This window comes from Ambystoma mexicanum, chromosome 4q (genome assembly GCF_040938575.1).
Source record: "Ambystoma mexicanum isolate Mex_15411 chromosome 4q, UKY_AmexF1_1, whole genome shotgun sequence".
Classification (NCBI taxonomy): Eukaryota; Metazoa; Chordata; class Amphibia; order Caudata; family Ambystomatidae; genus Ambystoma; species Ambystoma mexicanum.
The window spans coordinates 77,363,434-77,387,596 of record NC_090928.1 but is presented as its reverse complement, the minus strand read 5'-3'; positions in this window follow the sequence as shown (position 1 = coordinate 77,387,596).

Sequence of the window (24,163 nt, the reverse complement as noted above, 5' to 3'; positions counted from 1 at the left end):
TAACTTTGCCTCTAAATATTGCACTAGATCTGAGAATGTGGTTTCCCTTTGTGACATTCTGAAATTCGTTTTTAGTGGCACACTGCTATTATAAAATGGGTTCCCTTTAATGTGCAAATGGCAGTGTGAGACACGCTTGCCACGCCCAGTAGGTACTCTAGGATCACTTTCCCGGCCTGCAACGCACCATAAATATGTAGGGTATTTTGTGGAGATTTGGGGCCTGACGGTATTTTCTTACCGCCGAAATATAACTTAGCAACAATCACTCCTTGTATTCAGATTGGGCCATGTACGACAATAATACAGTGAACATGCATTATTTCAGCACCCAGGCATGCATATTTGGTATGCGTGGGTGGTAGGCGCGGTTGGTGGTATTTTGGTGAGCATAATTCCCTTGTTTTATTTGTGGCCCCAATGTCCAAAATCCCTTATCTTTGCTTAGATTTTTCGTGTAATCACTAGAGAGACCTCAGACCTACATTTCAGGAATACCACATTTTTCAGTGTTAGTGTGCCACCATGGGCGATCTCACTGACTTATTTACGACAGAGAGCTATATATGGTAATCTTGTGGTAATTTCCACTACCTTATATACGGTAGGGAGCTATGTTCAGAGAGTCTCTCTTCCCGTTGGCTCATGTACCTCCAACGAGCTATGCTACAATCACTCACAACTGTTCATACTGAATCTGACATGCACACATCTGTCTTAAAATGACCATTGCACTGTTTAAAATCTCCCCACATCATCGGCATTGTAATGGTAAATAGTAAATACACCACCCGTCTGTTTTCAAATATTTTTCTGTATTATAAAAGTTGCATTTAAACACGATCTCACTCTTTACAGAAATAAATAAAATGGTACAGTAAAAGCATTGTCTATGACACACTGCAAAGAGAGTGGCGGAGAACAGAACTCAAATTGCAACATTAGCATTTGATTAAGGCATGCACAGGAATCCTACACTGACTGCATATTACCGTACACACTCAGCTCCCACACTTCTCATTACCTTATCTTTTTAGTTGTTCTCTTTGGCTGTTCTCTTTGTGAATGTGGCTCCCTTGGATTAACTCCAGCAAAAAGGAACGCTTGCCTTCTCAAACCGGGGTCATTGCCTGGAATTCTCAGCTTTTGCAGATAGGAACGCCTCAGCCAGTGGAAAGGTCCTTCTTTCAGCTCTCCCCAATCTCGACTGCCAAATCTTGACTGTAGCAGGACGCAGGGATCTGCATTCAGTCAGGAGTCCCACAGCCAGGTCTTCTCCCCAGTAGTGCAGAAAAATGTCTGCCTGTCTTTTTCCCCGTTACTGCCCACTAAAACTTTCCTCTCAGCCCTCTGTATGACGTGTCCCAATGAAATCCATCATCTCTCATCCTCCTACTCTCAACAATAGCTTCGCTTATACATTTGCAATTGTTGCAAATCTGACTTCCTTCTTCCTGCTGTTACTGTGCACAAAACACGGAGGAGCAAGCAGAGAAGAGAAGAAAAAAAAATCTGCACACACATTTAAATGGCTTTCAGAGTATGCCTAATTCTGCAGTGGAGAACACATTTTATTAGTGGGTTATGTTAAATAAGGTTTTATTAGTCAGGTTAATGGTTAATAGGTTAGCTGTTAATTTTCAAATGTGTCTCTCGCACCATAGGCATTTCAGGTGAAAAATAGTGTGCATTTTTAAATGAGCACGTGTGCTTTTAACTGTAAAAATAGATTTGCATCTTATATGTTAAAATCGTTTTTGACTGAATAGCCTGTCTTTCCTTGTTAATCTGGTAACCCATATAGCAATGCACCGCACCCTTGTGGTGGTGCTGCAAAAAAAAATGTGCTACTTGTGCAGTAGTGCTGTACTCTGTGCTGTTTGCTACCTGTGTAGTAGTGCTGTACTCTGTGCTGTTTGCTACCTGTACAGTAGTGCTGTACTCTGTACTGTTTGCTAAACCTGTACTAATTGCCTCTTTTTATTCCTCAAATCCTTCAGTCATTTCATCTGTCCATTTAATTTTACCTTTGTCTACATGTGCTTCTTTAAGTCATTTTAAAAGTGGTGTTATCGAAAACCCATGCACTATAACAGTTACATAGGCCTAAAAACTGTTGCATTTCTCTCACTGTTTTAGATAGCATATCTGGCAAAACAACACACTTGGGCTCTGAGTGAACCTATTCAAGCATTTATAAATGCCTCATTGGATCAGGTCTTTGTACCCGAGGAGTTAAAAAATCCTATTTGACACCCTGTTAAAAAATAACCCTAGATCCTAAGATCCTAGCTAATTATCGCCAGATTGCAGGATTATTATGGCCAACAAAATCCTTGAAAATGTGGTAACCTCTCAGCTTCAGGATGATTGTGAAGCCAATAATATCCTAGATATCCACCAGTCTGGCTTCAGGCTGGGACATGGGACATAGACTGCATTGGTAAAAGTCTGGTATGGGGGATATCAGCATGCTGGTCATGCTAGACCTGTCTGCGGCTTTCGATGCTGTGGACTATGACATACTTGGTACTAGTTTAACATCTTTTGCACATGTATCTGAAAAAGCATTGAAGTGGTTTACTTCCTTTCTTACTAATTGATTTCAACAGGTTAAGACTGGCCAGTATGTATCTGAAAAGCTGGTGGTACCTTGTTGTGTACCACAGGGCTCATCACTGTCACCTGTTTTGTTTTATTTGTACATTCTTCCACTGCTAAAATATTTTGCAGAATGTTATCTTCAGTACCACTCTTATGCAGGCGATACACCGATTTATGTGATCTTGAAAGAACCATTGCAGGCAACAGAGTGCATTGTAAAGTGTGCAGAAAGAATCCGTCTTTGGGTGAATGAAAATAAACTTCAGCTGAATCCCAGTAAGACAGAAATCATAATTTTGGATCAAAAAACAAACTGGGGAACATTTTCCCCATATTACCATGTCCAACTCTTTTTGGAATTACTTCAAAATGTACTGACTCTGTGAAAAACCTAGGTTGTATCTGGCAATCCAATCTGGATTTCAATATACAGATAAACCAGATTATTAAGTCTGTATATTATCAGCTGAAGATTTTGAAACCAATTCTTCCTCTGATGGCTGAACATGACCAGGAAGTGGTTCTAGGCACCCTTGTTAATGCTAGGGTGGACTACTGCAATGTGCTCTTTGTTGGTAGTCCAAAATACCAGCTAAAGTGCCTTGCAGTGGCCCAAAACCCAACTGTACGCCTGATCTTCTCCTTGCCCTGGAAATCATCAGTCTCTGACTTTTGCAGAAAACTTCATTAGTTACCGGTTGAGCAGCGGATCCAATTCAAACTATTGTGCCTTGTGTTCAGATGCATTCATGAAGTGGCACCGGTTTATTTGTCATCCAAAATTAAGATCTATAAAACCGCTGTGTTTGCGATCTTTAGATCAGGGCTTATTGATGATTCCCTCATCTAAAACTATATGGGGTGATAGACATTTTTCGGTGGCCAGCCCTCAGGACTAGAAATCACTTCCTCTAAAGAATGAGTCTATAGTCGTTTTTAGGAGACTTGTCTGTTCATATAAATGTGTGGGATCTCACTACGCATGTACACGATTCTGACTTGATCTGCGCCTCGATGGAGCTTGCTGCTTGGTTCCTAAGGATATGCACCATATACATTTCTAACCTAGCCTAACAGTACTCTTGCGGCAAATAAGTATGTCTCAGGCAGATATTTCCCTATGAAAAGGAAGTCAAATCTTGTGAGTCCATATGGAGGGGAATTGAGAAGAGTGCATTTTAGATCTATTACAGTAAAATATTTAGCCTTAGATGGAATATTACAAAATATTTTGGTGGTATTTGGAACCAAAGGAAACTCTGCTTCAACTATATTGTTTAGGGGGCGGGGATTCTGAATAAATCTCCATGACCCCCCAGTTGATTTCTTCACTGAGTACACAGTCGTGCTACATGGGGACTCAGATGGTAACATTATTCCTTGCTTCATTAAAGCAGAAATGGTTTCAAATATACCTTTGTCCTCTTACTGGGACATGGGATATTGTTTTGCTCATGGTAAAATTGCTCCTGGTTAAAGCTAGTTTTTAACTGCTCCTACTCCTTTCAATAGGCCTACGTCATATGGACTAGTGGTCCATAAAATATTTGGCACTTTCTCCAAATCTTCCTGGAAGAATTACAATTTCTTTTTTACCATTACCATTCTCTGTGGTAGTTCCATATTCTCCACTTTAATCCAATAAGTGAGACTTATAAAGCATACTAATTAATTATCAGAATAATCATTGCTAAAAAAGGTCTTTGTCTGTCAAGTCTGTCAATCTATATGCTTCACTGAGGGCTATCACTGTTCTCCATCCTCTCCCCTCATCATCTGTTCAATGGACAACCACTCTTTCCTCTCTGACCACTGCGGCTTCTATCTCTAAAGGGATTACCTGTCCTTCTTCTAAATGGTATTTCTGGTCTAAACAAAAACATTTCAGGTGTTCTCAATATTTTGCCTACCAACTTAGGTAACCATGATAATAAAACAGTCACCCCATACAAAAATTCTTCTGGGTCTGAAAGAGACTCCTCGTAATACTTTTTGGCCTGTGAAGACTTACATAAATTCATTCACATTCAAATAATATATCCCTGAAGTGGAATACACTATTTATTTGTCAGTAAAAGGCATTGAGCCTCATTACAAGTCCAGCGGTAACCCTGCCGGTGCTACCGGCGGGTTGCTGCAGGACTTGCAATATTTACCAGCGCCTGCCTTGCCCGTAACACCGGGGGATTACAACTCTGGTGTTCTGGGAAGTTAGGTGCCGGTAAATTGTAAATCCCCCTTCCCATTTGAGTCCCAATAGGAATGGGGAACACGGAAGCACCGGCACCGTTAATAACAGTGCCGGTGCTTCCGTGAACCTCTGCAGGCGGGTGCCGTTCGGCTGGCCAGGTCTGACCCTAGTGGGTGGGATGGCACCCGCCCTCAGAGTCGTTCTGTGCCGGTCCGGGAACAATGGTGCTGGAAGGCTTACCAGCACCATTGTTACCAGACTGGCACAGTTGTAATGAGGCCCATTGTCATGTTAAGTTTCATCATCAAGTCACTCCACAGTATTTTATCTGGTGTCTGGGCATAGACCCATCATGTTATCCTACAGAGATTGGCAATTCATCTGTAAGAGGAACTAAACTCATCACCCCAGAGAATATCTGCACATTCATAGCAATGCCTGAGTATTTTCCCTCCCGCACACAGGAACAAGTTGCTCCAGTGTCTGCGAGGAATGAAAATGTCTTGACTCCTATCGTTACCTTGACCCTTGTTTCCTCTTGAGCTTCCGGTTTCACTGATAGTACTGAACACATCAGGTCGCTTTGTGAGCTGTCCTATTGTGATATAAATTCATCCCTGCACATTTGAAAGCATTTATTCCTACCACTGTCACTCCCTCATTTAGGTGCAGGTGTTTGCGATATTCCTACATTTGTGTTCCATTGTGGTAGAATTGCCTGTCATGTCTGTGCTTGCTGGGTCTGTATCTGTTGGGCTTGCATAGGCACTTGCATGGGATGCCCTTGTGGCAATTGCATTTGTAATGGAGCTTGCTGTGTTTGCTGTGGTTGCAGCGTGCATACCTCATTCTGCTTGTGTTCTTGGGCTTAATATTCCTGTGGCTATGTATTATATTGTGGAACATAGCCCATCCCCCCTCTAGGAGCTTGCCAATTCTGATGCATGCCCCCTCTACTTCTACATGTTCATTGTTAAGTGTCCCATCCTCACACAATTACAACATTGTTGCAGCTGTCTGCCATTAAATCCTCCTCCCTGATGGCTCTGAAATCCACCTCATATTTCTCCCCTGGGTCCAAGCCCTCTTCCTCTTGGCCAAACATTGTACCCACTCTAATCTATAGGGTACACTACTTTGCTACACTGGTCGGCACAACCTCATTACTCGTCAATACCACTCCCATCTATGGATAGTTTCGAATTTTTCTTAGGACCCAACTTCACTTCCTCCTGCTTTCTACTGTTGGCTTACTTCTTGCTCTTCTCTTGTAACAATCAGCAATGGTGCACAATCGTCAATTGTATTTCTGGCCATGGTTTTTCTTACGTCCCTACCTGTTTCTTCACCTGCCTTTGCACTGTCTCGAGCAGTCCGTTACATAAAACGTGGTAAAATAATGCCACCATTTTGTACCACAGTTCCCTCGTCTCGAGACGCCATCTTGGTTGATTATCTTGAATAAAGGCTATAGGATCTTCATCCTCACCCATCTTCGTAGCCATGATCGCACCCATATTTGATGTATCGAGATATTATACTCTTAGCGCTCACCATCCAACTGCTCTGCAATTATTAAATGGTGCACCATCGTGTGTCATGTTTTTTGCAGTCACACCCGCTTATCCTGCTTGCTTACAAATGTTATCGGCCCTCTCCCCTAGGATGGCTGCTAGCAGGACTTTTATGTCACCTATAGTTAGTGTCATTCCTGATGTCATTCTTTTTAACTCATAATTCAATTTTCCCACACCTGTAGTCAAACTAGGTAATTTACATTTCAAATTATCCTTGTTCATTAGTGGCCATGGAATATATTGTGGTTGTCCTCCCCCTTTCTCTAATGATGGGAATTGTGAAAACCCTAATGCATAATCATACCCACCTACGCTTTGTGTCTTCCAAGCGGGGCTAGGCTTGCCCATTTGTCTCTGTCTTAGTAGTGACCTTAATCTGCTTACATAAGGCAGGGATACATCCCCTGCACTGTGCAAATGTTCTTGTGGTCGCTCAGTGTGAGGTGTCGGTTCTGGTGTTTTTTCTTTAGGGTCCTCTAAGTCTGACCATTTTACTGCTTTCTATACCCTCACATGTTTCGAGAAACCCCCTGTGCCCACTCTTCGCGCTTTCTCACTTTCTTCCTTTTCTTCGTCTGACATCATAATGCCCCAGCTTGTATGACTTCCATTCCTTTAGCGTTCTATGCTCATCTGTTAATGCGTCACCTGACCCCCCTGCTGTTTTCATCGATAAAGATCCTTCAACATCCTCCTGGTTCTTTTCCCCATTTCGATCTCTCATTTGCCTATATAAATGCCCAATCCTCTTCCCTAGGTTTTCTGCTTCATGTTCGTCAGTCCATGCCTGTATTCTCGGTATCCCTTGCAGCACCCTGCAGGGCTGTAGTGATCATCTCTCTTCCGCAAATCATTCTTGTACTTTGATTGGCACTATGCTGCTATGAAATCAATAATCTATCTCATCGTCCTTTAGTCCCCTACTGCTGTTCATCTCATCTTCCCTTCTTATCATCTCTCTTTTCTCTTCTTTCTCTGGCCTTTATTTCAACCTGTGCATTCTCTGTATTTCTAAGTAATATCTGTCCTCCCATCCATTCATGCTGTACTATCGTTACTCCCTTAGCCTTATCTTTCCCTTCCCGTTATCTCCTTGCTTCTTCCTCTATCACTATCTGTCTGTCGTTTCTCTCATCCCACTGTTTACTTTCATTGCATGTGGGCACATATTTACGTTCTCTACTTTTGCTTTCTTTTGCATTGTCTTCACTGTTATAGGAGGGGGCTTTTATGTCGGATTAAATACCCAACTGCTGCTTTCAATTCCTGTAAAGGATAAAATCTCTGTCCGTCAGTATCTGTGCTCTAGTTTTCAGAAGGGGAAAGAGGAGTTTTTTTTATTAAGCATCCACTCTTTCTCAGGCGCATGTTTCTTCTTGCTCTGATACACTTTCCACAACTCTAAAATGGCCAATCTTATCTGTAACTTCGTCCCCTTGTATGTAGCATACAAATATGTTGTCATATGTCACAATACTGTTTTTGACAACGTACCCTCTTGAAGCCACATCTAAACTGTTTTATTAGCCGTGCCTCTGACCCACTCTGCGTGATACTGGCTTATTCTGGGTGTGTATCTTGGCAGTGCTCTGCATAGGTGTAGAACAGGAGTGTCCACCATGATGACAAGTCGATCTCAACTGTCAATCCTTTCCAGATTTTACTCTTTTATTTATTTTATCAAATATACCACACTGACTAATTTGAGCAGGCACCGTCAATCGCTTTAAAAATCTACGCAATTATGTTCTTTTTGTTCCTTCATTTACACTTTCTAACAATTTTATCTATTTCTCTTCTTTCTTATCTTCCAATATACCATTACTTCTATAAATATATTTGCAATAGAGTCCCTCCCCCTATTTTTGCCACCTTCGATGATCTAAATACATCCGTGGCTCAGCTCGAGTCCCTCTGCAACGACTCTTCACCAATCTACCACTTTGCTTTTAGTCCATGGGGCACCAGCGGGGACCAGACAGGAATATCATAAATGGGGCACCTGCCGATCGATTCTCCTCACATGTGTGTATGTGCATGCCGATTTCCACAGGAAGCTCCACGGTCTTCTGGCTAGTGGCGTAATCAATCAAAAGTCTGAGAGTTTAAATTTTGGCCTAGGTCAGTTCGACCAGAACCATCCACACTGCTATCAAAATGTGCTCCAGCACCTTCAAGCGTCTCATGGCAATGGCATTGTTTATTTATAAAGCGCCTATACACAGGCAAGCGTTTCAAAGCGCTCTTGTGCTAGATGGAATTACCAATAATGATCTCGGACCCAAATAACTGGACGGATTCAAAGAATATGGCAAAGTACTATTTTATTATCAGCATAGTAAGAAAGTAGGGGGATCTGGCGAATAACAGGCAGTAATTCACACACTCACACCCAAATGTGATTATACAAATGTTTTATACCTCGATATGCATCATCTGTAACATCATTCCATGTGGCAAACTAAAACCTATTGAAGGGAGGGATTGGTTATGGGAACGTATATACCTATAGTATATATAAGTGTTAATAACTTCATTGGATGCCCCCTATGCGATGGGCACGGCTCGAACTACAACTAAATACGTATAAGACTGAGTATAACAGAAAGAATTGCGATAGGTTGGTCCTTGCAACATTGTATAGCATGTTGCTACGTAGACCCTCTGATTGGTTGGCATGCTTTCCCAACCTTGGACTTTCGGCTCGTTAACAGCATGTAAGCAAAACAAAACTTAGGTGACGCAAGCAACGTCAGACTACTCCCCACTGTCCCAATTATTCCATCGTCTTTCGTCAGTCAGGCCCCAAGCAAAGGCTTCTCCTTTCGTGTTTACCCTGAAGCCTGCTCTCTGCTCTGGGACATTCAAGGGAGTGTAGGTACACTATTATTTTCCTTTTGGCTTAATGAATAGCCCCTTGATTTCAACTTCTGAATCACGTCTGCAGAGATCACAAATGTATCCATCTCGACCTTCTATTTACTGCTGTTTGATTCAATTGAATTGAGTGTCATTGCCCTTCTTGGCCTCTAGAGACTTGCTCACTCCATTTTACATGGGTTTTCCACATCTTTAATTGTCTAATACTTGGCACTTGCAGATGTTGTCTCCTTCGCTTTATCTAAAAGACATATGTTTTATGTACATGGATTACCCTTTGACTCCCCTTGTGCCTTGCAATTATTACTTGAAATAGCATTCTTGATCATAGGCCAATAGACTCCTCTTTATTCCTCACACAAAGCTGGTTTTTCAGTGTCTCCTGATTCTGCAGCCCTGGTTTGTCTCAGAGATAGCTTGAATGGTTTTAATTACGAGTCTGACGTCCATCTTTCCATCATGGCCACACTAGCCATGTTATGTTTTCCTCTTTAACAAGCTTCTAAATGTCTCATCTACCTTGTGTTTCAGTGTATATACATTTATTAATCAGCAAATTACTGTATTTTCTTTGCATATACGATTTCTTCACATTCGATTACATATTTCTCTTATTACTTCCGTTAAATCCTTAGTCTTTGAGTATTTGCATATCATTTCAGTGAGTCTCATTATCGTTCCTCTTCGATGGCACTCTGCTCTTTTCAGATTTCACTTATAGCACTATGATGTCCAATGGTGTGTGCAGACATCCTTCCACCCTCTCAGTTTGAGGGTACATTCGATACGGTTGTCTGAGTGCAACATCGTCTCTCATACACTCGATGCGGAATTGGGATGATACCTGGTGTCCCGCATAGAGCTCTTCTCCTACTGTTTCAATATGACGGAGGTGTGGGCACGGGAGCTAGGGATAACATGTCCACCTACTCCTTTACAGGGAAATATTGAAAAAATAGAACCGAGCTATGTTTTAAAGGTCATTGTTTTAAGATGGAAAAATGTAACCTAACGATAATTGTGTGGCTATCAATGCAGCTAGACCTGTGATGGTTGTGAACAGATTGCTATACTGTTCTGTCATTTGTGATTGTACCTTTTCTAGGCTGTGAGGCACCCATATAATGTATTTCTTCACCCAGCCTATGCATAAAGTAAGTCCTCAAAAGGGATAGAGACGATTCAGAAAGGAAAGCAGCACTTCTACCCCTTTACGTGTGCATTTATTTGCTATTTTACACATTAGTAAAACTACCCCGTCTTCAAAAGGAAATGGGCGTGCACAAGCAGGGATTCATGTTTATTTACAAATAAAATGCTTTGTACTTAGTGTACATCGCCACCCTGATCCTCTCTTCCATACAAATGTTTTGGATTCCTGTGGACTCCACCATTTTAGACCAGCTAAAAGCAGGCAGATGCCGTATGAATCCATTGCAATCGCTGCTTGCAATACGTAAATGGCATTTATTCAATTTGCACTACGAAGTGCGAACACATAGGCAAAGAATTCTGCATTTGCACATGTGTGTATGCATATGTATTTTGCACTTATTAGTGCAAATGAGGAAAAATTGCACGGAGGGGACCTGTTTGCAATTAAGTGCAAATTTAACAGGTTTTTTTTTCACTCAATTTGCTTGAAACTGGGATACGAGGTCCAATGGAGCTCCTTTTGTAAGTCCTCGGAGCGTGAACGAAGGTGCCAAAGACAGGCATAAAAGTGTTATGCTTGTTTTATCACCTCCATTTAGACTCCGGGGCATATTTTTTCTTTTTTTAAGGTGGAGGGTGGGGGCAGAACGGGAGTTTCGTTTGCCCGCCGCCTTCAGAAATATTAGCTTTTATGCCAGCATGATATTTTCATGCTGGTGTAAAATGTATGATTTTCTAAGAAATCCGTCTGCTTTTCGTAGTAGCAAAAATCATGCAGATTACATAGAAGATCATTTTAAACGCCACGTTCCATGCGTACATGGCAGGCAACATTTACTCATTTTGCACTGCAGAGTGCCAAAGGGAGGTGTAGAGAGGCTTCTGCCCTCTCTTTGCACGTCCCTTTTGTAGTCTGCAGTGCAAATGATGACAATTGCCCGGAGGTTTGCATTTAAGTGCAAAGTAAGAGGTCCCCTACGGGGCAAATTACGGTGGGAGTAAAATTACCTCTAGTGGGGCTCATTTTTGTAGTCCCTGTAATACATTGCCAAATTTTCCTCATTTGCAAAAGGGGACGGTAAAAAGGTGGCATACACCCTTGGATGCCACCCTTTTGCTCTCCGCTGTGCAAATGAAGTAAACGCCGCCTGCCATGTACGCATGGCAGGCAGTGTTTACAAGAGATTGCTATGGAGACCACCTACATTTTTCTGGTGCAAAAAGCTGATGAACTTCGTTGGAATTCACAACATTTGCACCGGCATTAAAATCCATGCCTGCGAAAATGCTGTAATATTTGTATAGCAGAAATGGAGGGAGCTGCAGAAATGTGAGTTACGGTCCGCCCCTCCTCTCTGACCTACAAATACAGGAAAACGACTGTACAGTGAATGAAAGGCGTAAAAGCCTTACGCAAGTCTTTTACTCCCTTAATTTACATTACGCTACTTTGGAAAACGAGGAGCAATCTGTTTTGGGTCAGCAGTAGCAGGTCCGGTGCTGCATTGGTATGGATTGCAAGTGTGATGTTGATAGATCGAATCCATTTCGGTGTTGCTATTCGTTGTCTGTACCATTGGCTCATATACTTTGCTGTTCACCCACTGCAACACAATATTGTGGTACCTTCCCTAATAAGTATTGCTCTAATAGCTGAACAAAATCACCCTGAAAAGATTCAACGGAAATCTGCAACAAAACGTTTCACACATTTCTGCCACAGACGTTGGGTTTACATCTTATCGTTTGTCGAGTAACCATGCTGATTAAGAGCCGAGTCTGGTTGGATTAGGGTCAAGAGGTTGGGTGCGCGTGCAGAGTCTTGCTCGCTGTGAACACAACTCCTCCACAGCAGCCTCTCCTGTTCTTAACCACATTTTTAAATATGTACAAATTCAAGGTTAGCTTCCCAGTTTGAGCCCGGGCATTTTAATGAAAATAATGTAATCCTATGCCGTGGGTGCAGGTTCCCATTGCTGTGGGCCATTTGATTTATTACTGCGTCATGCTCCCTCAGGAAAGCTGCACAGGTTTGGATGAAAGTTAAAGCATGCATTAAGGAGCCAGCGTTTCATCCTCATGCGCAGCGAGAGTTAGGAACAGGCGGCATTTAAACAATGAATTTAAATGATCGTTTTTTTTATTGACATAAAATGATGAACCTGCAAAGCAAGTATTGTGTTCATGTAATTTAATAGGCGTGTATAATGCGCCAGGTACCAGCGTTGTGCTATTCTGCTGCAGTGATTTCAAGTTGCACCAGAGAGAGTTATCTTGAACATGCTGATGGCTTATTGTACTTTGCGACCAGTTGCCCTTCTCATGTGGGTTTCATTTTTTTTTTTGAATGGTGGCTGGTTGACTCTTTATTTTTATATGCCGTGGGACGGAGGTGCTGTGAAGTCCCTTGATGGCAGATGACGCAGTACATTTGACACTTAACGGCCCCCTTCCTTGCCTGCAACCCAATCTCCTCCAGATACCCTGGAATACGGCTAGCACTGAAAACTTCAGGAGCATTTAATAATGGGTGGAGTCAGTGGCGTATGCTGCTCTAGGCCCAAAAAAGTGCATGCGTCTCCTACAACTTTACTCCACCCCTGCCAGACTCTGCACCTTCACCTGATTATGCCCACTCAAGAATCCCTCTGTCCGCGTCGTCCAAACTAAGCTCCTTCACTCACATTGGGCCTCATTACGACCCAGGCGGTAAATTACCGCCTGGGCCGTGACTTTACCACCATGGCGTAAACTACATTTACGCCATGGTGGTTGGCGGACTTACCGCCCCATTCCGACCTTGGCGGGGCGGTAAGTCCCCAATCCCCATTTACCCTTCCCCATTCCCATTTTTGCCCCATAGGGCATAATGGGAGTGGGGAAGGCGTTAATTACGCCACCGTAAATTACGGTGGCGTAATTAACTCCATGGTCCCTTAGCGCCATGGATTTTAACACCTGCTAAAAGCAGGTGTTAAAAGCGCCATGGCGCTAAGGGACCTCGTACTCAGGCGGTAAGGGTCGGCGTTGTTAACGCTGCCATTAACCCCTTACCGCCTGGGTCATAATGAGGCCCATTGTGTACCCCGTTTGAACTCGTACCATTATAAGGACATTTTTAAAGTTGCAGGGATTAGAAAGTTATTGCTTCCTCTCTATTTATTCAAGCCTTTCATCGACTATGTTATGTTAGTTGAAATAGTGTTTTCAGATCTGTGCTGCCCAAGATTTGGAGAAGGCAGTGTGTTCTACAGTTGAGTTCACTAGAGGTAATCGTTACGTCTAATTGTCTACTTTCGATTAGGTCCGAAAACAATCTTTCAGAGGAAGTGATAAGAACATAAGCTGTCTGCCAACTGGACACCATTGAGAGAAGGTGGGAACGAGGAATTATGGTTTCAATGCTAACATCTGGCTTCTGTCACAAATTGGCTGCTGTCATTCTATGAGATGCACCTAGACGGGTCTGTAATAATTATGCAACATACCTATATTTCTAAATCCGGTCTTGTCAAATGGTATAGTTTACGTATGAAATATATGCAAGTGGTACAGGCACATCTTATAAACATGTTTAATAAAAAGAACTGAACCCCTTCTCAGGGTTACAGCTTCAGTGTTAGCTGGGGGCAAACTGTTAATAAGGCGAGTTGCCTGCTGCAGCCAATGTACCTCCAATCAGTTGGACTGAAAAACCATTAAAAAATATACCAAAATCACAAGTGAAGTTTGTAAACTCTGCCTGGGCATAAACACCTCAGTAAAGACATTTGGAGAAGATTCTTGGAATGTTTGGCTGTGCATTCTCACTGTGGCATAATGGAGAAGGGTGACTCTAAACATTTGTGTGTGGGAAGCAGCAGCATGGCTTTTAGCTGCACAATGCAGTCACCTTTTATAACTGAAGTGGTACATACTGTTTACATCATTGCTGTTTGATTCAATTGTCCAAAATACCCAACACTTCAAGATTACAATTGAGCAATGCATCAGGCGTTACAGCACAATATTACCTTTGTTGGTGTGTTTAGGCTATGGGTCTTGCCACCTTGCGTTTAAGGTGATTTAAAATGATTGTTAACTCCATAGAGTTGGTTGGACTGTACAATACATAGGAACATTTTGTGTGGTGTAGGTATAGATGTGGATGTCCTGCTGTCGTTCGAAGCATTGTTTCACAGTAAAAGTACTACCTTGTATTTAAAATATAATTAATGTAAAGATTACTCATAAACATCCCAGTTATGCATTGTGTGGCATACTTTGCAGTTGGTTCTCCTGGTAGTACTGAGCGTGCAGCGGAATGTCATCCAAGACACATGATAAACCCAGGAAGGATGCCATTTGCCTGCTTAGCACTGAGTAGCTTCTGTAAAGATGGCTGAATGGATATCTTTACGGGACACCTTTACAGCTGTGAAACAGTGTGTACCTTTGGCACACCGTTTTTGTTCTCACCTTTCTATGGCTCTGGGTGTCCTTTCATAGGTTTCTTAATGCACTTGCGCATTCAGTTTTACTCTTCGCCATTTTTACTTTGCTATGATCTATTTCATGCTTGCACCTTTTCGATGGCCACAGAACTCTGAAACGTGGGGAAAATGAGTGCTTTAGTGCACCCGTGGGAACTCTGCTTGACTGAAGCATGGGCATGCATTTAAATATTGTAAAATGATGCATCATTTTTAACCTTTGGTTATCTGAAGGGAAACCCCTAATTTTTGCAACGGTTAATAAAATGAATGTTGAGCATTTGAATTTAAATGTGATTTCTTAACTCAGTGTATGTGTGTATTGATTAGAAAGAACTCCAAAGATAAAATGAAGTGGCACCAATAAAACAAATCAGGTTTTGGCTGTTTTGCATATTAAAGAGCATTTTGGGAAGATAAGAATCACCAATGAGCTTTATATCTGTCAGATATGTCTGTGAGTGTTATTTGAGTGAATCACTAAATACCTAAAGCACGCTGGGTTTGGTACGCGTTTCTATGTTTGTAATTTCTTATTTTAAACAAAGGTCACCCTAACAATAAAGCTTTTGTAAATATCAAGCATATACACAGGTTTGGCCATCAAAAATGTTAGCTGCAGAGTTGAAAGGATGACAACAGCTGAAAAATACTCCCATTTTTGTGGATCAGCCAGACTCGTAGAAGCAAAATTGGCTTTAATATTTAAAAAATGACAATCAGTAAATTGAAAATAAACTGCAACAAAGTGTCACTCCTCTGGCAATCTGCTGGTCTAGTCGCCCTTGTTCTGGATACGTCTATGGTTGGAGTAATGCAAAGCACTGAGCACCCCATTTGGATTTAGTAGAGCGGAAGATGTGGTCAATGCACTGAGAACCCTCCTGAATTTAGAGTCAGAGAAGAACAAAGCTCTGAGAACCCTACATGCATTTTCTAAGCAGAGAAGAGACACAAAGCACTGAGAACCCCTTGTTCATTCAGTAGGTGGAGGAGAAGGCCAAAGTCAGTGGTGTAGCACAAAATTTGGGACCCACTTGCGAGCCATGCGAAGCCCCCCCCCCGCCTTATGGTCCTTAAGAAGGCACAAGGCACACCACACCCTGGCCCGGCCCGGACCACCACTTGTTTGCTATGTATATGATGATTATGCTGCTGCAGGAGCACACACTACTCCAGGTGAAAGTTGTAAATGCTTTTTTTAATCAAAGCTTAAGTGTTTGACCCAGCGTAGAAAGAAAGTGGTGGTGCCTGGTCCCCAAATATACCAGCCATCAGTGGTGGCTGTGAGTTGTTTTGTTGGAGGGTGTAATATTTTCTGACAGTATGCGATTGAGACAGAGAGTAGCGAGGGAGCCTGTACCAACGAACATGGGTTTAGAGAGTTGCAGGGGATTCTTCATCCCTTCGGAGAGAAAAGGTTTTGAATAATGGTTTAAAATGGTACAATATACCACAAACTTTCCGTGAAAAACTGGGTAAAAAGCTAGACAGTTTGCATTTGGGGTAATTCATGTAAATAAAGAATAGATGCAAGTCAACAAAAATGCGCAGGCACATTTCCAAATGCATTTTAATGTATATCCCTACAATATATGCTAGTAGAAAAAAAAATGTAATGCTGGTTGTGCCCATACATTTCCATGGTGGCTCCACCAGCATATGACAGTATTCCCATATAAAAACATACTCCTGTTCGCTCTAACATGTTTTTTATAATATCATTGCTGGCATTATGTACCAAGCTGGATCTGCCAATATCTGGCAGTACTCATATGTAAGACCATTCTCCTATTGATTTGCCATTAAAAGTGACATGCCACAATAAGAAAACATGTCCAAACTGGTTCCAGTGTAGGCCAGTCTAGACTCGTCAGTACTACTTCATCATAGATGCTTAGTTATTAAAAAGTCATGCTGCAGTAGGAAATAGCTAGGCAGCTACACCAAAACGTCCATCTAGCAATGTAATACTTGCCATGCTTGCTTTATCTAAGATGCCCAGCAATAAATGTCATGCCACAGTAAGCAATGGCTAGAATGGCTGCACCAAAATGGCAGTCTAGCCATGCAATAACACATAGGAACATGGCTTTGCCTGAAAATACCATTATAACATGCCAAGTCAATGAAGGATGTATCACAAATGCTCTAGTAAACTGCAACCTCCCAGGGCCTTATACACTTACTCTTATCCCCTTTCACCCACCAGTCACTTACCTATGCATCTTCTGTCACATTAATTTACACTGCATTCTCCACACAGGCACCCACCCACTCAGAACATTCACACACACAAGCCATCACTTTCAGACCCATTCACCCACCTGTCGCTCACCCGTATACCTTCTGTCACATCCACTGACACTGGTGCCCACCCACCAAGAACATTCACACACACACACACACACACACACACACACACACACACACACACACACACACACACACACACACACTCCTACTCATTCACCCACCATTCACTCACACACAAACCTTCTCTCACATCCCCTCACACTGTATTCTCCGCACAGGCACACATCCACCCACCCACCCAGAACATTCAAACAAACACTATCACAATCCTACTCATTCACCCACAGTAATTCGCCAATAAACCTTTTCTCTCATTCACTCACACTGCATTTTGCACAAAGGAACGGACCCATCCGCCCAGAACATTCAAACACACACTGTCATATTCAACGGGTGGGTTTTTTGGGCTCTAGATTGGAACCAACCTTACTGGCCTCTAAAATGGGATTTCCTTGGTTTGAGTTGATGCGGCAAGGTCACAGGTTGTGGTTGAGGTGTAGCCCACACCTCTTTTGTTTGGTAGAGAGTTGAGGATAACTTGGATACCTTGCCTTATTAAATAGATGAAAAAAGTTTGTATTTTCCACACAGGGTTTGTGTTTTTGTTGGCGAGCGCTGCTTGGCGACAGGCCTGTTTATTTACTTGAAAATCACCCAGACAGTATGAGGGTGGGGATCTTAGTGTCCCATGTGGTCAGCCAACAAAAACACAAAACCTGTGTGGAAAATACAAACTTTTTAATCTATTTAATAGGGCAAGGTATCCACGTTATCCTCAACTCTCCACTATCATATTCATACTCATTCATACTCATTCACCCACCAGTCACTCACCCATAAGCCTTCTCTTGTGTCCACTCACACTGCATTCTCCACAGACACACAGAAGCACGCCCACCCACCAGAACATTCAAAACACACTACCACATCCCTACTCATTCAGCCACTGCTAACTAACCCATACACCTTCTCTCATATCCACTCACACTGCATTCTCCACACACACACACACACACACACCAACACAAAACATTCAAACACACACTACCACATTGCTACTCATTCACCCACCACTCACTGACCCATACCACATACATAGATACATCTGACACGCATCTTACACATGCAAAATACACATATACATTTTTGTTTTGTTTTCTTCCTGTCTATTTTTCTCTTTAGAGCTTCAGTCCGTCACTCCAGGCACTTGGTTCCTCCATGCTGCTCACAAACAGGAGCCAGGAATCTAGGAGGGTTTCCAGCTTCCTGTTAATGACACCACAAGGACGCTGGAGGAGAAGGGCTTGGAGCTAAATGCGGCATGTGACATGTGCCACGTGTCACGTTCAGCTCCAAACCTTACTCAGCACCTCCTTCTCACACTGCGAGCCCTGACCCAGGCTCCACCCTGGTAGGGGAGGACTGGGCCAGGCTCTGCCTATACCTGATGTGATGGGGCCCCTGCAATGCAGTGCTTGCAGGGGCCCCTACTACACCAGTGGACAAAGTACAAAAAAACAGGTGCATTTTGTGGGTGGAGAAGGGCAAAGCACTGAGAATGGCAAATGCATTTAGTAGGGCATGTGAGAAAATAAAGTCGGCGGAGAAGAAGCCCAAAACACTGAAAAACTTGTGTGCATTTAGTAAGCAGAGAAGACTGTCAAAGTATTGTGAATCCCAGGAGCATTAAGTAGGTGAAGGGGAAGGCCAACAACAGAAAACTCCACATATTTAGAAGGAAGAGGAGGAGGCCAAAGCATTGAGGACCTAAGGTGCATTTTCTTTAGGTATAGGAGAATGCAAAAACACTGAGAACCCCAGATAATTTTAGCAGCTGATGGGCATGTACTAGGATTACCAGGTATATTTATTATGCAGAGGAGAAGGACAAACCACTGAGAACCTTAGGGGAATTTAGTAGGAGGAGCATTGTGTAAGCGGAGAAGTCAAACACACTTTGAGCCCCATATGCATTTAGTAGGTGGAGGAAAAGGGGAAAGTACTGAGATATCCAGGTTAATTCAGTTGGCAGAGAAGGACACACCAGTGAAAACCCCACCTAGTAGGCAGAGGAGAAGGGAAAAGCACTGAGAACCACAGGTACATTTAGTAGGCAGAATAAGAAAAGCCCAAAGTACCGAGAACCCCATGTGCATTTAGTAGATGAAGAAGGACAAAACACTGAGAACCCAGGTGCATTTAGTAGATGAAGAAGGACAAAACACTGAGAACCCAGGTGCATTTAGTAGATGAAGAAGGACAAAACACTGAGAACCCAGGTGCATTCAGTAGATGAAGAAGGACAAAACACTGAGAACCCAGGTGCATTTAGTAGGGGTGGGAGAGCAGACCAAAACACTGAGAAACCTACATGCATTTAGTATGAGGCAAAAACATAAGCACTAAGAGCCTAAGGTGCATTTAGTGGGCAGAGGAGAAGGCCAAAGTACTTAGAACCCCACATGCATTTAATAGGTCGAGGAGAAAGCAAAAGCAATGACAACCCTCGGTTCATTGAGACGACATAGTATAAGGCCAAAGCACTGAGAAACATAGGCTCATTTAATAGGTATAGAAGGGCAAAGCATGGACAACCTGACATGCATTTATTAGGCAGAGAAGGTGAAAGCATTGAGAAACCCCACATACATTAAGTAGGCACAGGAGAAGGTGAAAGCACTGGAAGTCCCATGCACATTTAATAGGTGAAGAAGGCCAAAGCACTGGTAACATCAGGGGCATTTAATATGGTAAGAAGGATAACGTACTGAGAATCCCTAGTGCATGTAGTAGGTGGCAGAAAATGGCAAAGCACTGGGAACCCCATAGGCATTTAGTAGGTGAAGGTCAAAGCATTGAAAACTCTATCTATATTTATTGAGGAAGAGAGGTCGATAAAAATGATCATTTCTGTATCTGCTGCAGTATTCACACATGTTAGGGGATGGCATAGGTTTAGTGGGAGCAGTGAATCTGTTGCAGTGTTTTTAACCTGCTACAGCAGCAGCTCTTTGTGTCAGTGTAACCAGTTTAGTATATGGTTCTCTGAGTCAGCCAGACTGGTCATCGGTAACCGCAGAGATCTTCTTCTGCAAAGATGATGGGATATGTCTCAAGTAAGTCTGGTGCATCTGCAATACATGAAAATGTGCATGCAGCACATTCGCACTTTCAGGTTACATAGGATTGAGTTGAAGAGAAAGGCATGAGGTAGCGCCCACACCAACATAGATTTAAGAGAGAAAAAAGGAGACATCTGCTAAGAAACACATACAGCAATCCAGGCATGAGGAAAAAGAGGTGTTTCCTATGAAGACTCCATCTCTCATTTCCTGGTAATCAGACGGCAATGAAGAACATGATAAAGATCATGCTCCATCCCCTTATTCAAGATTGAGTTTCATACACCTTTACTTTGATCATACGACTGACATTGAGAGAGATCAAAAGACAACAAGAGGGTGCAGCCATTGATTGAGAAACCCATTCCATTGTCAAGTCCAAGCACTGCACAGGAGGCACGTGCCAGATACCCCATGTGCTAATGTACAGTTTATCTCCACAATCAGTCAAAAAGTCACATTGTATAGGTAGTACAACTTAGCAATCAGGCAAAATAGCCCCCACAAAGCATTTGCATCAAAGAACACAGAGCAGACCCCCAAGAAGGAGGAGCGGATTTGCCCCATTTTAGAGATCTCAAACAATTAGGAGTTTAGAGTTATTTTAGGGCAGAACATTAATAAGCACATTTTACCACCTGCCATATATGGAAAAGGTGTCTTATGAGGGGGTTTGGGCACAGATTTGTGCCCACATCCACTGCTATACTCTGCATGCTTAGCAAAGGAAAAGAGGACAGGACAGCCTCCAACCCTTCAACTATAGACAATGGCCACATTTGAACAATCATCTCGTACCATTACATCATAGAATCCTGTTTATTCATAGATAGGTTTCAAGCCTTTTCGAACAACTATCTTTGCCTGCAGAGGCCATGGCAGGTAGACAGCTTATTTCCCACTCAATGCACCAGCCCACCATTGCTGAAGCTTCTGAATGTTGCACAAAATATTTAAGAAATATACAAAAAAGCTCTGTCTTTTCAATGACAACCCTGGTGCAATGTTGGCATTAGATGTACAGCCCTTCTCATTTGTAGAAAACCTTCGTATTAGACAGTTCCCTTGCCACGTTGATTCCTGCAGGGAAATTAAGAGACATTACTACCTTACTTTAGTACCATGGCTTTGAGACCATGTTATGGAAGCATTGGGAATGACACTGAACCTCTGTGCGTAAGAAAGTTCAACTAACAAAGGACATGTGGACCAGGCTTAAGGCACATATTCTAAGGCCATAATTATGTCACTTTCGTACCTTTTGTCAGCAAGTCCCAGGACAGTGCCAGCTAATGTCATTCACAAGTAGACCACCTTGTGTAAGGTAGGGTTCCATAGTAGGCCCCATACCACAGGAGTTGATCTCTGGGAGAAAATAAAGTAGGCTGTGGCATATTGGCTAACTGCCCATGGTTTACAAGGGAGCTTTGTGGCATCAAAAAAGAGTTTAATGTTGTTGCTCATTCCCTACTTTGTCCATGTTTTCCATTTTGCCATATCCTACTTCATAAGCCAGTACCTGGCACTAGTTGCAAAGGTAAGTGTGACCCATAAGTACTGCACCCACTTTAGCTGCTCCAACAGTGAACGAATATGTTTGGAAAGCTGCAGTCCTGCCACCATCTCCCTTACAAGCAGCTACATACTGCAATGATGACTCATTGGAATGCAACCCTCCACATGCTGCCACATCTGCAAGAACTATACAATGCAGTGACCGACTACTGCAATAGCCACAGACTGCACCATGATGGTGCTTATTGAACACCTATACAGTGGCAGATGTTGGATAATATATATTATTTGCTGAAGCTATTTGCAAATGCTACCTTGAAGGTTAGTCTATATGCTACATCAGTCAGCAAGGTGCTGCCACCGACATACGTGTTGGAATTGGAACTATGCAACCTAATACTTGACCATGAACTGTCTGGCAATGCAGGATCTGGGCAACTCACCATGAATCTGTTCTCAACCGTCTGACAAGATCCATGCATTGTTGGGATGAATGTACCTGTTGGCACCTTTTCTTTCCTCACCGTTTAAAGTCAAGGTGGCAACCTTTACACAACATGTGCGTGAGGATGAGGAAAACACATGGGGTTGTCATTCACAAGAATTCATGCTAGCCATGTGTAATGATACATTGAAGAGCCGTTTGAAAGCCTGGATGAACCAAGAAGAGGGAGAGGCAAAGGTAAAAGATCAACAACCCAATGCAGGTCTCCACCACCGCAAAGAAGTTCAAGGGACAGCACTTCTCCGCTGAAGCGACTAAATGTATCTCCTCCTTCCTGGCTGAAAGAGCCTATAGAGTCTCCGCTGGTGATGTCCCGCACTGCCCGCACCTATCTCCTGTGGTTTCCCTCAAGGTTCATGTGTATCCCCCACCCTGTATAGTGTCTACAGAGCCGGGAGGATAGCGCAGGGCAATGCGTTTGTCTCGGAAGCAAGACAATGCCTAGCAACACAGGTTCGAATCCGGTCTCACACTTAGAAACTTGTCTCTGGTATTAGGCATGTTATAAAGAACAATTACAATACACCAAGCCCCTATTCAACCACCTCGACTCACTGGGTTTCTCCTATGCGGACAATGCCCAAATTCTCAGCACCCTCTCTGGTAACTATGCCCAGGACTGCATCAAGATCAGCAACATCAATGAAATAATCCAGCTGATTTCTTCTGTTTGAACAATGATAAAATGGAGCTCCTCCTGGTTGGAACACCTGGCCGCCACACCAAACTTGACAATGCCTACAAATCCTTCACCGGATGGCCATACCATTCCTGTTGCACCAGCTGTCAAAACACTTGGGTTATACCTTGACACAACCCTCAATATGCCACAGCATGTCAACCACATTGCTTCCACCTCTGCTTATGGTACCAAACTCATCCAGGTAAGCAAACCCTTTCTCTCCTCTGGCAATCGCCTCCTTATCACCAAGCTCTCACTGGCTCAAGAATACTGTAACGCTCTTCTCTGTGGCACTACTGAAAACATCCTAAAAAAAACTCAAGTTGTACAGAACAATGTCACGCAGGCTGCCCATGACTTAAAAAAGTATGACCATATCACTGTTGCCAGAAGGGCCACCAACTGGCTTCCCTTGAAGGAAAGAATCAAATTCAAAGTCAATCTCCATCTTCCACCGGTGCCTCTCGAATAATGCAAAGCAAACTTCTTTTCATCTGCTTACACTAGGTTTACTGTGGTGTGCTACTGTGAACAGTAAGAGAGCTTTGACCTCTGCTCTGCAAACTCCTTCATGGGCCAAGGCTACCCTATCTTGCAGTCCCTGTCACCTTCAAAACCTGTGTCAATAATGTCACTCTCCCACCATTGACATTAGGGACTTGCGAATCTGTTATGCACCTTTGAAAGGGCAAGTCCTCTAATGTAGAATAAACGCTTGGGTGATGAGCTGATGGGCCTTTGCATTTGACAGTCCCCAAAAAGCTTGAAGAGTAACTATGGAAATCTGCATCTTCCTTTGAGACACTAAAATTGAATACAAAATGGACTTCTTGGGGCACTTTAAACTGTTACATTTAAGCACACGATTTTACAGACAAAAAAGGGTTTCTTTCAATTTTTTGGGGGAACTTTTGGAACCATTTTCTTTACATTGTGCATAATTACAAGCTGCAGATTGGGGTCTCTGACTTACTTTTGACCTAGTGCTGGACAGAGGTTAATCGGTTCATAAAGAAGTTAAAAGCAAAACTGTTTTACACCCGATTTACTCTGGAAGGAAACTAGTTACTATCAGTAACTAGCTTTTGAATTCAACAGTCTTTCTCTAGAGTAAGACAGGGTTAATCCTGGTAATGTATTTGAG